Source organism: Lates calcarifer, linkage group LG10 (assembly GCF_001640805.2).
Source record: "Lates calcarifer isolate ASB-BC8 linkage group LG10, TLL_Latcal_v3, whole genome shotgun sequence".
NCBI lineage: Eukaryota > Metazoa > Chordata > Actinopteri > Centropomidae > Lates > Lates calcarifer.
Window position 1 is genome coordinate 12,184,992 of NC_066842.1, and position 14,870 is coordinate 12,199,861.

The 14,870-nt window shown below is 41.6% G+C and overlaps 1 protein-coding gene across 1 annotated transcript in view; it reads right to left on the bottom strand.

The window, feature by feature from the left end:
* Positions 1-14,870, bottom strand: part of roraa (RAR-related orphan receptor A, paralog a) — a 177,455-nt gene that overhangs the window by 82,182 nt on the left and 80,403 nt on the right. The window lies entirely within an intron of this gene.

Here is a 14,870-nt window from a genome sequence, read left to right on the forward strand (position 1 = left end):
TTTCCCTGACAGTCGCAGAGACGAGACGACACATCTAATCGTTTAGCAACACCACATATTGTGATGACAAAGGGTTTGAAGTAAAGGGATGCTGCAAGTAATTTGTTTACTTTCTTGATAACAGCCAGACTACAGAACGATAAGATTAATAGACTGGACACTAAGAACAACAGACACATGATAACACTGTTTACAATGCATTTCAAATGTAAATCAGGTTGATTAAATACTTGTTGATGTATAATAGAAAATCAGTCTTCAGAAAATAGATTTTAGTAACCAACTGTGTATATGTGATGAAACAATTTAAAGCAGTTTGGCGCCTTTTCTCATTAGTTTTGTTACCATAATATTGCACTGGCTACTTTATTTAGAGTTTACAAGGATATTTATTAGGGTTTAATAGTAAAGATCCAATATATTGTTTGTGGTCATTTGCCTGGGTCATCTCTTGCAGGTACTAATTTGGAAAGTCAATTAAGTTAATAATACAATTCTACGTGTTGTTCCAGAAGAAAATGAAGAAGTCGTACTTCATCTACAGTCAGTACATGCGTTATGTCATTTAAGCTTTTATAACATGGCTATGATATTTTCTTTATTCTTTATTGCAACTAAGGTCCCAGGTTGTGTAACTCACATTTAACAGTGATTACCTGAGATATTTTTGATAACTGCAAGTCAGCTATATAAATTCTAGAGTTGCATTTTGTTAATGAGCAGAAAGGTCTGGAATAAATGATGCTGTTATGTAAAAACAGTAGAATGTAAATACTAAATGTAAAAGAAAACACTTGCAGATGATCAGTTTTACTGTAAAGCTGCTGCACTGACAAATCCTGTTGCCACTAAGCTACATGACTGACATAGATATATAGAGTAAACTCAATATACATTTACAAACAGACAGAAAGGTGCAGAAACTGCTGTCATTGATCTGCAGAGCTGATTTACCGAGCAACGCTGAGATCGACAGAGTTGATTTAAGGTGTGGGCAGACGAGCGAAGCTGCAGCCGCACCAAAGTCAGAGGGATTTGCGGAGCCATGTCTAATGCTCCCTGATGACCACTAAAGGGCCTAGAAGGAGGAAATGAAATAATTCCTTTTGACATCAGATAGTCCAAAAGTCTTTCCTAAGCTGAGCTCATGATGCAGCTCTCTTACTGCCCATTTAACTCCTTCCAGCATACAGTATGTGCAGTGCTGCAGTGCAACAAAACCATTACTGCTTAAAATAGCATGACAGTCATAGCTCCTGTTAGTTACAGCTTGAATAACATTTGATTTCTTGTTTTGTCTTTTATATCAATAAAGTTGTATTTTACAGCCATTTGTCTGTTTTATCTAAGAACCATTACTGAGTAACTGGCACAGTATTGTGTAATTAGCTCTGATGATGAGGCATGAAGGAATCAATGCTTTCTGCGACAACCTGGTTTGAGTAAACAGCAGGATTTTCCTTTGTGAGTGACTACATTCATTATTTCATGATGTGGATACATACTCCAGCACTGACTCCATTTACAGCACTCAGTATTTCAATATATGATTCAGAGGATAGGTTATTATAGTTTAGTGTAACACGCTGAGAGATATTAAAAAGAGAACACTTTCACACATTACTCTCTAGAAAGCAAATATCATAACATTGGTTAAATAGCCTAATAAAAACTGCATTTTGAGCTAAGGGGGTATTTCTCTTCAAAGTGCAACAGCTTTCAAAATTCAATTCAAGCACTTAAAATAAATAAGAAAACAAAGCTTCTTTCATAAGTAAGCACAAGCTTTGAGTTTAACAACTTAACAACTGTTACTCTGCAGGGGGAAACAAACAAGGAGGACAATGGAATTAGCAGGCGAAATCAGAATAAACCTGTGAATTAGAATCTCTACAGGATCAATCTATTCTGTTCTTGACAACATTACATTTGTTGCATCTAAATTTTAAATGGTTTTAAAATGAAAATATTTGTTTTTTTAATGTGCATACACAACATACAGTAACTATGTTTGTGTTGAGACATTTCACCACCTATAAACATGCAAAGCCTCTGATTATATTTTGCATAAATTAAGTATTGAACTATTGACCTCACCCAACAACTGACCAGTTATCACACAAATTACATGACATCAACATACAAGAAAATGACCTCTTTATCATCAGTTCAGCGATTCACAACAAGGTGTCTGATGATGCTCTTTAACAGTCCACCTATTAATGGTGCTTAACAGGGTTATATCTGAACACAATGCTTTCATTAAGGCATCAAAATAAAAAGCAAATCTCTCCCAGACAGCGGTATACTGGGAACAATGTTGTTGCTAGATGATGATAGGCTAATCAGCTTCAGATGCAACTGGAGACACTCGCACATTGACTCAACTTCTCCTCTGCCTGTGTGTTGTGAGATGAAATACTGCACTGTTGGAGACACTGATTTCTGATAAAAAGAAAAAAAAAATGTAAAAAGTGGTCAAGCCTGCCACATCAACGCTACATCAAGGCAAAACCCTGACAGGGATGTTGGCTCGAGTCCACCTCTTCAGATTCTCTCTCCATAATGAGCACGTTATCACATCCTGATTTCAATTAGGGCAGGACACACAGATCTAGACAGCTGCATGTTAAAATGTCTGCACCTCAGGATTCCCCATCGTTATCAGATGGGGGAAGATGACTGAGACAAACCTGATTGGTTCTGTGACAAACCGCCGCGGGTCACGGTTTAAAACTGACTTGAGAATCCATTTGTAGCGCCTATCACACGGAGAAATCGCGAGATGCGATGATATGAGAATTTTGATTAGATAAATGTTGTCGAGGATAACATAAAACTAATATCTAGAGCTCTCACATGTGAGGTTGAAAGGCACAGCCTGCATCAAGAGGATGCATTCACTCCTTTAGTTGAAAGCACGATTGTTGATACAAACTCACAAAAGGGATTATTATACATGTATCTTGTGAAAAATAAACAAAGAAATAAGACTTGGTGTGATCCTCCCTCTGATCTAAAGGTCTAACAAATTCAGAGCCAGTTAATTATGTGCATGAAAACAACTCTACACTTTCTGTTATTTTATCAAAACATCATCAACAAAAAAAAAAAGTTCTCATATATTTTTAGAGGTAAAACTAAATGAAGATAGCAATATTGCTAGCAAGATTAGCCACTCTGAACCTTTGAAGAAATGGCTGTGACAGTGTGATATTCCACAGACTCGTCACTGTGAGGATGAAAGTCTAAGAAAAGCAAAGGATGAAATCTGCATCCCCGAAAGAGCCTGCTGCTCTAATCTTTGCATTGTGAAGGCAAAAGACGAGTGAGTCAGATTTACGTCACTATTTGTTTGCTCTTTTTTTTTCCACCCACAAATGCCTCTTCCTGCTTCCTCTTTCAGACTTGCCTTAAGGAGATGAATCGTTTTACAGTTTAGTTCCTCATTTAAATGAAGTGGGCGGGATGTGGGGAGGGTATTTTAATCACTTATATAAATATTTGCATTCACATGGGCTGACCCTTGGAATAGTCTATTACTTCATCTCTTTCACCCGCTGGCCCCCACCTCTCATCCAGACACGCTTATTTACCTCTTCTGCTCACCCATTCAATAAGACTCCAACCAGCCTAGAGACATTAGCATAGCCACACAGCTCCACAGACCAGACGGCTATGCAGCTTTGTTCGCCGCTTTGTTCTGAGGGGACAAATAAAGCCTGCTATGTGAGACTAGTAGCAGAGGAGGAGAGGGAGGGAGGGTTGGACCACTGGGGAGACTGGCAAGTCCTCTGTTTCTACCCTCTAATGCTTTGACAGCGAGTAATAAATTGACCATAGCGTTGGGCATGATGCCGACCTTGAGATTTCCTCTTAAAGTAGTAGCCGGGCAGCGGAAAGCGAGAGGTGGTCATCATCCGGCTGCAATGTGTGTGTGATTTACTGGGTATACTCAACGATAGTGATCTGGGATGGATCTCAGAAGAGACAGGGCTCCTGCATCTTTAATTGTTCAGAGGAACAGAGCCTCATCACAATTATAGAGCATTCAGGAAGCCTCCAAACTCATTTAGCTCTCCTCATCTGGGAACAGGAATCCACTAAACACAAATTCCTCTTCTGCCGCCTGCGGCAAAAAGCCTTCTTTTTTTTTTTAAAGATTAATAAGATAAGAGATTTAAGAATATCCAAAAGACAGAGGAAAAGACTCATTGTTGAAAATGAAACATCTCAACGTGTCAGCATGTACAATGGGGGGAAGAAAGATGCACAAAAAAACTTGACAACGCCCTTATTGTCCATTTCATTACTTTAATTAAACCTAAAGTAAGCTCTAAAAATATGCATATTTTTTCTCTGTGTACAAAATACTCTCATTATGTCTGGTCTTGTAGTCTGCTCATTGTCTGCCTGTCTGTAGTGATCACACAGGGACAGTGAGTGAAACATGAGCTCATGAGAGAAAAGCATGCGCAGGGCAATACACCTAACATTCATTATAAACCTCCCCATCTCACTGTGCACTCATAATCTGCTCCCCCCTTCCAGTGCATGAGGTAAATTACATCTATAATTGAAACATTGCACATGTTTAGCAAATGTGAGCTCTCTCATCCATAAGTAGATGGAGGCAGGAGATGCATTAAAACAAATAAACTAATCAAGTGAATGCTGCACGACACACTCGTCAAAGATAAACACATAAACAATTTGTACCAGTGCTGCGTGCCGTGATGTGAAAACGCGCGAGTGGCGCGAGTAGCTATGAACTTGAACGCGAAAGGCACGAGCCTTTCGAGTCACATTCTTTCTTGTCTTAATGGATATATGGCTGTATACATCGCAGCCTTTGTGATGGATGTCCCTGGGCACTGGCAGTAAGTGCACTCTGATTCCTCACATGAACCTCGGTGAGATGCAGCATCACAGAATGAAGCCCAGTGTTAGAAAGGTGTGACCCAGGTATCTCTCTCTCTCTCTCTCACATACACACACACACACGAGCATAACTCTATACCCCCCCACCCCAAGTAATCCACATTGAGGCTTTCAAGGGCCACGAGAGTGAATAAATATTTGAGGTAAAGTAAGCACACTGTTCCTTTAGCTTTGACAGAGTGCATTTTTAATGCCGCCACAAACTGGTCGACCACTTTATTGTTCCTTTATAGGAGGCACAATGTTTACAAGGAACTCTTTACCCTGGTGGCCCTTACTGATATTTAGCTGCATGTGACTGTAAGCACTGAACACTTCATGTGCTCTCTATCACAAGTTATTATTTTTGTCAGTGTAAATCACCGCAGAATGTTCCCATTAAGACAAAAGCTGTAGCATATTTTCTTCTTGCCGTCAGTGGCAGCGAGGACTGTGGAGTAATTAGATTTAGTCAGGAATAGGAATGTCACCAACATACACCTGTAGAGGGCATTGTGATGCATGTAAGGAACAGTGCCCCCGCTGTGTGCCTTGTGAAGCCGGTGAGGAAAAAAAACAGACATGGCACAACTGTCACCACAGTGCGAGTCTCCCTCTGCGTAATCACATCACCCTGATCACAGCTCTTTAGTCATCATGGTCACATGAGAGAGGGGAAAAAGAAGTGACATAATTTCCTCCATTTCAGCACATCTGTTCCACATCTGACAGCCATCCAGACAGATTTAGTGAGGTTTTCTGCCCCTGCTGTGGAGATTGTAAACAGGCCATTCGGCTTGTGTTGTTAACTCAAACAAGATGTGAGGGCCTCCGGGCCAAGTCTGCGTTCAACCTGGGGGCCTTCTGATTACGCTGGACTCGGGACAGTTTCGGCCCCCTTGCTGAACGCCTGCCTAAAGCCGCAACACCTGGTCCGAGATCAGTGAGGGGGAGGGCAGGGTGGGAAGGGAAGGCACAGAATTTGGGAAGATGGGTTTGCCTGCCGTGAGCCGGGGCTGAGTGCTGAGCAGATAACTTGGGTTGCGTAACGCTGCCCACTTCAACTCGAGCCTTAATGAGGAGAGAGCCTTTCAATTCGCCTCACAATGACGAGCTGTAAAGGAGAGAGTGAGGGAAGAAAAGCGCAGGGCTGCAGGAATCCCATTTGTATTTTCAAGATGAGCTCTTTCAGACAAAGGTGTCGCTCGTAAGTATCACTGTGTAATGTGGCTAATCTCGCGCCAAAGATATTGTAAATGACTGCTTAAGACCTCTCATTCATCTGCTGCACTGCTGGTGCTCATCCGTTCGATCAGCATCATTTAGCACGTAAACATGCTGCCGGTGACAGGTATCAGGGCTGCCTCTCTAATCATACACATACCTCAGCACTGTGGCATGTCCTCATCTATCTCCCTCTCCTCAGAGGCAGCACAGCCTCCCAATCAGAATGGATAATACCCTGTGGACCAACTACCACCGTCTACACAGACAGAGAAACACTGCAGCCAAAAATGAAAAGACAGCCCGGGCCCATTTAGCATTGGTGTGTTGACACTAATGGACACACAGACTACACCCTCATGTTTGAGAATAAGGATATTATGCAGACATCCAGCTATCCCTTCGCTTTCTTCCCTTAAGCATAAGGTGGCGGGGGAACAATTGGTTTCATGGGTGCTGTGGGGTATCATTTGGTAAGGTCTCCCTGTCTCTGCCTCTACTTTGTGAGCCGGAGCTGGTGGAGTTTAAGAGGAAGGGGGTATTATCTCAGACTCTTGCCAGCCCAGTGCACTCTTTGGGATAATGTTCTTATTGGGCGTGATCCTCTGACTGCAGAAGTCATGCTGTCTTTACTCAGAAAAGCAGAGGGGGGACTGGAGGTGGGTGGCTGGCTTCACCCCAAGAGATTTAAAAAAGAAAAAAATAAATAAAGTTCCTGTTACACTTGCTTGAACCCACATGTTTGCAGAAAATTAGAGAATTTGTAATAACAAGAAAGGAGGTTCACATTGCCATAATTACTCTTAAAATCACATGAGAAATACAAGAAAAAGACACCAATTCATTAGACCTCTGGTGAATGGTGAAAAACAACCCACGTCAAATTTAAGGATTTACTCTTGTTTTTAATACAGATATGAAAAATTGAAATTCGATTCTGTTTTAAAAACTAGCCTCAGTTCATCTTTGGTTGATATTTTGTGGTGAAAAATATACTTAAAATATTTCTTCACTCGTAGCCTTTGTGCACCTGTTTGACTCTGCTCTCGCTAAACAAACAGACCACTCAGGAGGTCATGTGGACCAAAGCAAGAACACTTCATCTGTTCTTCACACTGAGAACTTTGAAGAAACTTTTTTCAGTTGTAACTATAAGCTATGTCAATATTTGACTCAGACCCTGACAGGATGTTCGGAGGGGAAGCCAGAGGGATATACAGTTCCATAAGTACTTTATAACACAGGAATGCAATAACAGTACAGGTGTCTAATAACGCTGTATGGGCACACTGAGGAGACAGGTACAACCTCGGCAGACCAGAACAGGATCATAGGTTGGTGCCACGATTGTCTCAGAGCTCGCGGAATTAAACATAGCATTATGTTAACGTCTCCCCTCCGGCATCACATCAGAGAGTCTTTTGAAGAATAAATAAACAATCTACGAGGCTTCAGGTGACAACGCGGCAGCGCTGGCAGCTCCTCGGCATCTGATAAGGTCCATCTCCTTGCCCGTGGCTCACAATCAGAGAGATCAATTTCAATCTGGAGACGTGATAAAGAGAGTTGACAATGTGCCCCTGCAGCTGTAAATACACAATGTCATGTCTGAAAATAACTGATGAGAAATGATCTAAGCTCAAAATGTGCATTGATTTCATTGCCTCACTCCCATCCCATTCCAACAATTTCAGCTATCAGTTCTGTCGACTGTGCAACTCCCAAAAAGGGAAAAAAAAGGGTAAAAATCAACAGCAGAGCACTGGTCTCAAATGCATAAAAAAAATCACCCTTCCTGCTAACATATGAATAAAAGATATTGCATTACAGTCATTTTTTTCCAGTGTGGTTTCCCAGTTAGCTAATCTAAACGATACAGTGTCATTTCATACAACAAATGTGCTCTTTATTAACCAACAGACATTCTAGTCAGACTGTGTTGCTTGCCAGACGGAGGTGATTGTGTTATCTGTGAGGCCGGCTGTGCAACTCTCTGCTGGGCTCCTGCAGCTCGAGGATTGTCCCTTACCTCTCCACTACCCCAAGCACTGCTTCTCCCCTGCACTCTAATTGCCTCCATTACTGTATCTGCAGTCAGATAAAATGCTAATTTCACAGCACATTAATTTCTCCAGGCTGAACAATAAGCAACACAAAGCCCAGGCCGCCTGTCTTTGCCTGGGCAAGCACGTCTGCAGCGCTGGGCTCCTTCCCAATGGTAGAGGAGTGAGAGCACCATTATGCACAGGTCAATGAAATGAAGGAAAAATCCATCGATTCTACATTTGAAAAGAAAACACAGGAGAAGGGCTGGGACAGGGTGATTTATCAGTCTCAGACGGAGTCTGGCAGTCAGGCCTGGAAAATGCTGAGGAGAAATGCTCCATCCTCATTGGCCTGCTTCAGCCAAGCCATAATACAGTAACATCTGTCTATGAATACATATGGCTTTTCGATCTTCACCTGTAACATGAAAGATTTTATGAAATGGGATCAGAGTTGTAGAGATTAAACTGTAACTTAACTAAAAATGATTTGTTGTTGACATTTTGTGGATTTTCAACACAATTTTATCTCTGATCTTTTTAAGCTTTATGGGGTGATGTCGCTAATTTCCTAACCATAATTTTTTCCTTCTGGAGTTCATCGATCATCCGTATTTCTCTTGCTTAGAAGCACCCGTCTGTGTACATCAACCTAATGTTCTTATATTATATGCACGGCTTGATTCCTCCCTCCAGCATCCCCAACTGTCTCTGGATTAGCAAGTCCACACCCCACTTCACAAATCAAAACGTTTAACATAATAGCTCCCATCCTCTAATGGCTACACAACACACTTCATTTATTCAGCCACAGTTTTTTAATAAGTCATTATCAAATTCTGCTTAATTCTATTCAGCCGCTCCAGGATGGCAAGAACAGTGAGGGAAGCGCTGTTAACCCCTATGCAAAATGTGCATTTGTTTGTGCATGCATGTGCCTGTGCCAGGAGCAGAGTGAATCCTCACCCAAGGACAGTCTCTCTTCCTGGGAGAGGCAGATTTCTGCCCCGGAGTGGGGCTGGCCTCAACTCTCTCCGATAAGCCCTTCACATGGAGAGCACTGGAGGGTTCAGCATGCTGTGCACCAACATAAACAAGTCACATCAAGTGACAATTCAACATTATACAGTATATCAATAAAGGCTGTTGACATACTAATATGTCACAGGTTGTTTGCTGATGAACAATCAGGCTGGATCGAATGAGGTCCAGGTGTTCTTTCTCAAGACTCAGGAAGCTCTCTGAAGTTCACAATCTGCAATTTGTCCTTTTCTTGGCTGGCCCTGAACAAATACCCTGCATCCTACATAAAGCATGTCAAAAAGTTGAGGAGAGATTACTGGATACTTGGCTTTCTACATTCTTATGTAAAAAAAGAAAAAAGAAAAAAAAATGTTGCCTACATCTAGTATTTGAAGTTGGCAGACACCAGTGACCCCTTGTGTCCCTCAGTTATAATATTTGATGACAGCTGTCGCAAAAACATCCCCACTTCTTCACCCAACCCACCTCATGGCAGACAGCAGACACATGCACACAATACAAAACAGGTGAATGACGGAACTGAAATAAACTTGTGTAAGAAAGTGTTTTTCTTCCCTACAGCAGAAGATGTTCTGAGCAAGAGCCAAACTGCCAAACTTAGGTCAGACAGTCAAACGGCTCTGCTTCACTTCTTCCTCAAGTGTTCGCTCACTCAGTCTCAGGTAAGCTAATGTTTTGCACCTCAACAGGCCGATAAACATAACGTGTACAGGTTCTTTAATGGTAAACATTTTACATAAAAGAAGCTGAGGTATCAAATCAGCCTTTTGCACATCAACTTTGCATCACAGTTGACCTATGCTAATGACAGGATTGTATTCTGTTTGCCTGACCGGTGTTTGTATTACATTTTGGAAAAAGATCAGGATGTAGCTTGTTGGCTAACTGCCTGCTGTTTCTCCCTGAAACTGGAAACATGAACAAGACCAGAAGGGACATGAAAACAAACCAGCAGGAATGCTTGAAAAAAGCGAATATCATTGTTATAATATAGTATTGTACTAGATGTTGATTTTAGGTAGCTAATGAATTATTACATCTTGTCCACTGCATCTTCTTAAGTGTTCTTCCAGCATGCCAACTGTTGTGTAAATAATATTTGATAAAGAAGATGAAATCAAAGTGACTGTTTGGTCTTAGAATTGCACTTGATTACACTGATAATATAAGTAAAGTAACACCAGCGGACATATATTTACCTTCTACAACTGTATGAGAGAATACATTGTATTTGTAGTGCAACATCCCTGAAAACACAGCCAACCCTTTTCATTAGAATCTGTTTAAATGGTCTAAATATATTCTTGGAATAGTAATTGAAACAAAATATAGTATCAACTCATATGAAGTTGCAACTGACGTTGCAATGTTTTGCTTTTGCTTTAGGTGGAGGCCAAAGAAAACACACCAAATTGGTGAAATCCCAGGTTTTCTAGCTTAAACATCCAGTCAGACCACTTACTGACAGACTCCATCACCTTTTCAACATTTCAACTCATTTGGCCAAACAGCCCCTGTGTTAAGGATCAACTAGTGCAAACAAACAGTGCTGAACTCTTTGCTCTGACTGAACTGAAAACTGTGGAACAGTTGGTCCCAGACACTCAGTGATGACCAAACAATGCAGAGTGTGTATGTCAGAGCCTTAATGCCAATAAGAATAAGCTTTACCAGGCGAAAGCCAATTGATCAAATGTTCTACAAATCATATTAGATGAAATTATAAAAAAATTGCTGGTGGCAGCAGATAACCTTGGCAATTAAACTATGAGATGATGTTGCACTGGTTAGTTACAGCAGCATGGACTGTCTGGCAAACAGCAAGTATGACCTTTCTGTAAATTTCTGGATGCTGCTTGGAGAAGAGTGCCAATTTTTCACACAGTCTTTTCTTTTAATGAATTACCCTCTTTCTTCCATGGCAACTTTCTTAACAACAAATTAAACTTTATACAACACCACGCTGAAGTAATTTATTAACTATAAAATCCTAATGTTGGGTAACATGCCAAGATGCTCAGACTAATCACTTTAGTTATTTTAGCAGCTTTTCAGTAAACATAATATTGTACAATAATAAACAAAATATCGGTTTATTTAAAGTGAGGCATCATTATTGTCTCATTTTTAAGGCATTTTGCTGCGTGATTAACATTTATTTGAGTCTTAAACACACAGAGACTTTAAGAACATAGATTAAGTGAAACTATTTGAAAATTAAATATAAACCATCTAATAATTCCTCTATCTACAGTCTGTGTGGTTTAGTCCACTGGAATACAAATGACGGTTCGTGTTTCCTCATACAATAACAGAAACCCCTCAGTGTCTAATGTAAACCTGCACAGTGTTACAAGTATAAACAGTCTTACTTAACAATTTCAAAATGTTTACCATCCACAGCGCTGGAATGGAACTGAATATCTATTAAAACACCGTCAGCTAGTGAAAGGCTTAAGTGTGGCAGACTGAGTTACATCATACCCTAGCCAGTATTAACCCCCTGTTTCTGAGGCCTGTTCTGGCAAGTCGGTGTGGTTCCCTCCTGTTTCCATTCAAACACTCTGAGTGCTGTGGAAGTGTTGACAGACTGAGCACGGCCCGCACTGGCTGGCTGGCTGGCTAGGGACTGGGTGGGGTGTGGAGAGAGAGAGAGAAAGAGAGAGAGAGAGAGAGAGAGAGAGAGAGAGAGAGAGAGAGAGAGAGAAGAGAGAGAGAGAGAGAGCCTGCTGGAGGAAAAGGAAAGAGGATATAGGAGGCTGGGGCCACACACTGCACGATGGGACAATGAACAGACAAGCTCTGTTAACTCTGCATCTCGGTATGCATCAGCAGGCACAATGCTAACAGCTTAAAAAGATATCAATCAGAAAGTGTTTATCAAAGAGTATGCAGGACGACTGATAGATTGAGAGGTGTCTCTGGTGTAGAAATCACTTGGTGAATGTTTGAGAACTGATGGCAGGTGGGATGCCATGATGCCTGCCTCCCCTCCCCTAATTAAACCATTACTGCAGGGCGTGGAGACTTGGAGGGTATTACATAATGCACTCCAACGTGCTGGAATGGGCCAGTCCCAGTGGACAGCAGGCAGTGAGAAAGACAGACAGAGAAAGAGTAGGGGAGAGAGGCATTTGAGGCATTTGAGATTAAGTCCCTTTCATCTTCAACCAGACTCATATTTCCTAAAGTTAAGTACTAGATGAAGACTGTGCGATTACTCTCTCCCTTTCCGTCTCCCTCCCTCTCTTTCATTCTCTCTTTCACACACTTTTGCACACACACACACACTCATACTCACACTCTCTTAGTCTCTCTCTCTCTCTCTCTCTCTCTCTCTCTCTCTTTTTTTGCCTTTAGTGGAGGACTCACGAAATGTGCATTCAAATGCCTGTGGAAGACTCAGGCTCCCAATCCCCAGTGCTAAATACAGGAATTTCTAAGAATCACAGTTCAAAAAGGAGACACTTAGCTATCTGCTCTCACATTTCACAAGAGAACCAGAGTCAATGGCTGGGCTAGGATGCTTACAGTAGATGCTTCAACATGGAGTGGATTATCTCAAATGCTTCATAGAATGCTCCAGTGTTGCCAAACCAGACAATAAGGGTTATTTGTTGCTATCTTCACTGTTCATTTTTGGGATTAAAACAAACACGTGGATATAAAGTGCACGAACATCACAAGTGATGTCTGGTATCCACTGGGAAACAATTTTCACTAATGTAATCAAAAAGGAGGAGGAAAAGACCTGATGGAAAAAATGTGTTGTGGCAGGAGGAAATACAGACATGTGCTTGTATTTAAGGCGGCATTTTTCTGATTTACACAGGGCTGAGATACGCATTACACTTACACAGTCTTTCAAACATTCTGCATGCTGAGCAAACACTTTGTTCCTGCCCACATGGGTCAGAGGTCATGCTGTAGGCTACACCTAAGAGAGGCTTCTTGCAAAAAACATCCTTCCCTAAACAGCTTTGTGCTCTGCTTCCTCCTTGTGAGGGAACGACGATCACTCCACATCACCATTCACATTTCTAAACACTGAGATACACTCTGATAGGAACTCGTAAAACAAACAGCAGAGCTCACACGGGTCACATGTGTGTGAGTAGATAGATATATTATTCTAAATCTCACGTGTGATGGAATTGTTTCAGCCAGATACGAGGCAGGAGAGTAACTCACCGTGATTGCTCGCAAACAGCCGGATTCAGTCAAGATACGCACAGGTTGGGGAGCTATCACTCAAGCCCCGAGAGACAGAACACTCAAATCCGCTCTCTCTGAGCCCTCTCCATGTCAAGTGGATGGGGAGGGAGTGGGGGGGGTATCATGACATGAAAAATGTCTATTCTCTGGCTCCAATCACACAGGCCCTCATATGATTAAGGCATTGAGGCAATCAAGCAAATTCCTCATTGTGTGTTTGTGTGTGTGTCTGTGTGAGAGGGAGAGAGAGAGGGGGAGAGATCTCCACCAGGGCAGGGCTTCTCCACTCAGCAGTGTTTGCTGAAATAAATCCTGCATCTCCAGTGGTGCCAGACAGCAGACGCTGTCTTTGCCAGCTGTCTGCCATGCCGCTCTGCTCCATTCTACTCGCCGTTTGCTGCCGTGACTGCTGTCCGACGCTCAGCACTCAGCCCCCTTGTTTTCATAACAGTTCCGGCACGGACGGCTGGCACAGCTGTTCTGTGGGTCCCCACGGCCTTTTAAAAAAGGCAATAAATCAATCTAGGCACTCAATACAGGCGGGAAATTGACCAATTAGAGTAGCCCAAGATGCTTATGTTCAGGCGGACGATTTTACAAATTGGCTATCTATTTATACCAACACAGGCACTCCACAAGAAAAATTCACTGGCTGCAGTCAGTGCATTAATGTTTTTTCTCAGGCAACAGACACCACATCTTAGTATTCCGAGGCCCTGCTGCTTAATCACACATCCCTCATTCAACACAGCCTTTGTATAGCTACTACATTCATTGTAACTCCCACTGTTTCTATTAGCAACACAAAGAAAAGATGTGATCAAACATCAAATGGTGTAATTTTGTGTTTGTTTTCATACAAAAAAAAGGGTTCTGTGAAGACATATAAGTAACAAGGTCTTATTAGCATGCAGACTCACTTGGTTTGACAAAGCCTAATGAGAAGAGGCACAAAGTATTACTTATAAGTGCTACCAAGCAGTTTGCTTGAATAGGATGTCAGAGTTTAAAAGGCAACCATTCATTTGGGTTATAAAATACACAGGTGCACATGATGCTGTAGTTTAGTGTGAGATTAAAAGGTGATAACTCTTAACGAATGTTGTGTTTGGTTATTTCCTGTCTCTTTTAACTATAAAGAAGAGTAACTAACTGTGTTAGGCTCTTCCATGTAAGCCTAACACAGATGATAATGTGTTTAGTATGTACACCTTGTTCATAATTACAACGAACTTCAATTTCTGCTTCAACACCATTATTGTACTTTTTGTATTATTTTGTGATCTACAGGCCTGTTGCTTGTCGAACACTTTTCTTCTCCCCCAAAACAGAAAATGAACTCGATTAGGAGCTACAGGTGCGCTGGCATCTGTTAGCAATCTGTCTGTATACTGGCATTTTTTCTGCTCTATGTAAAAAAGC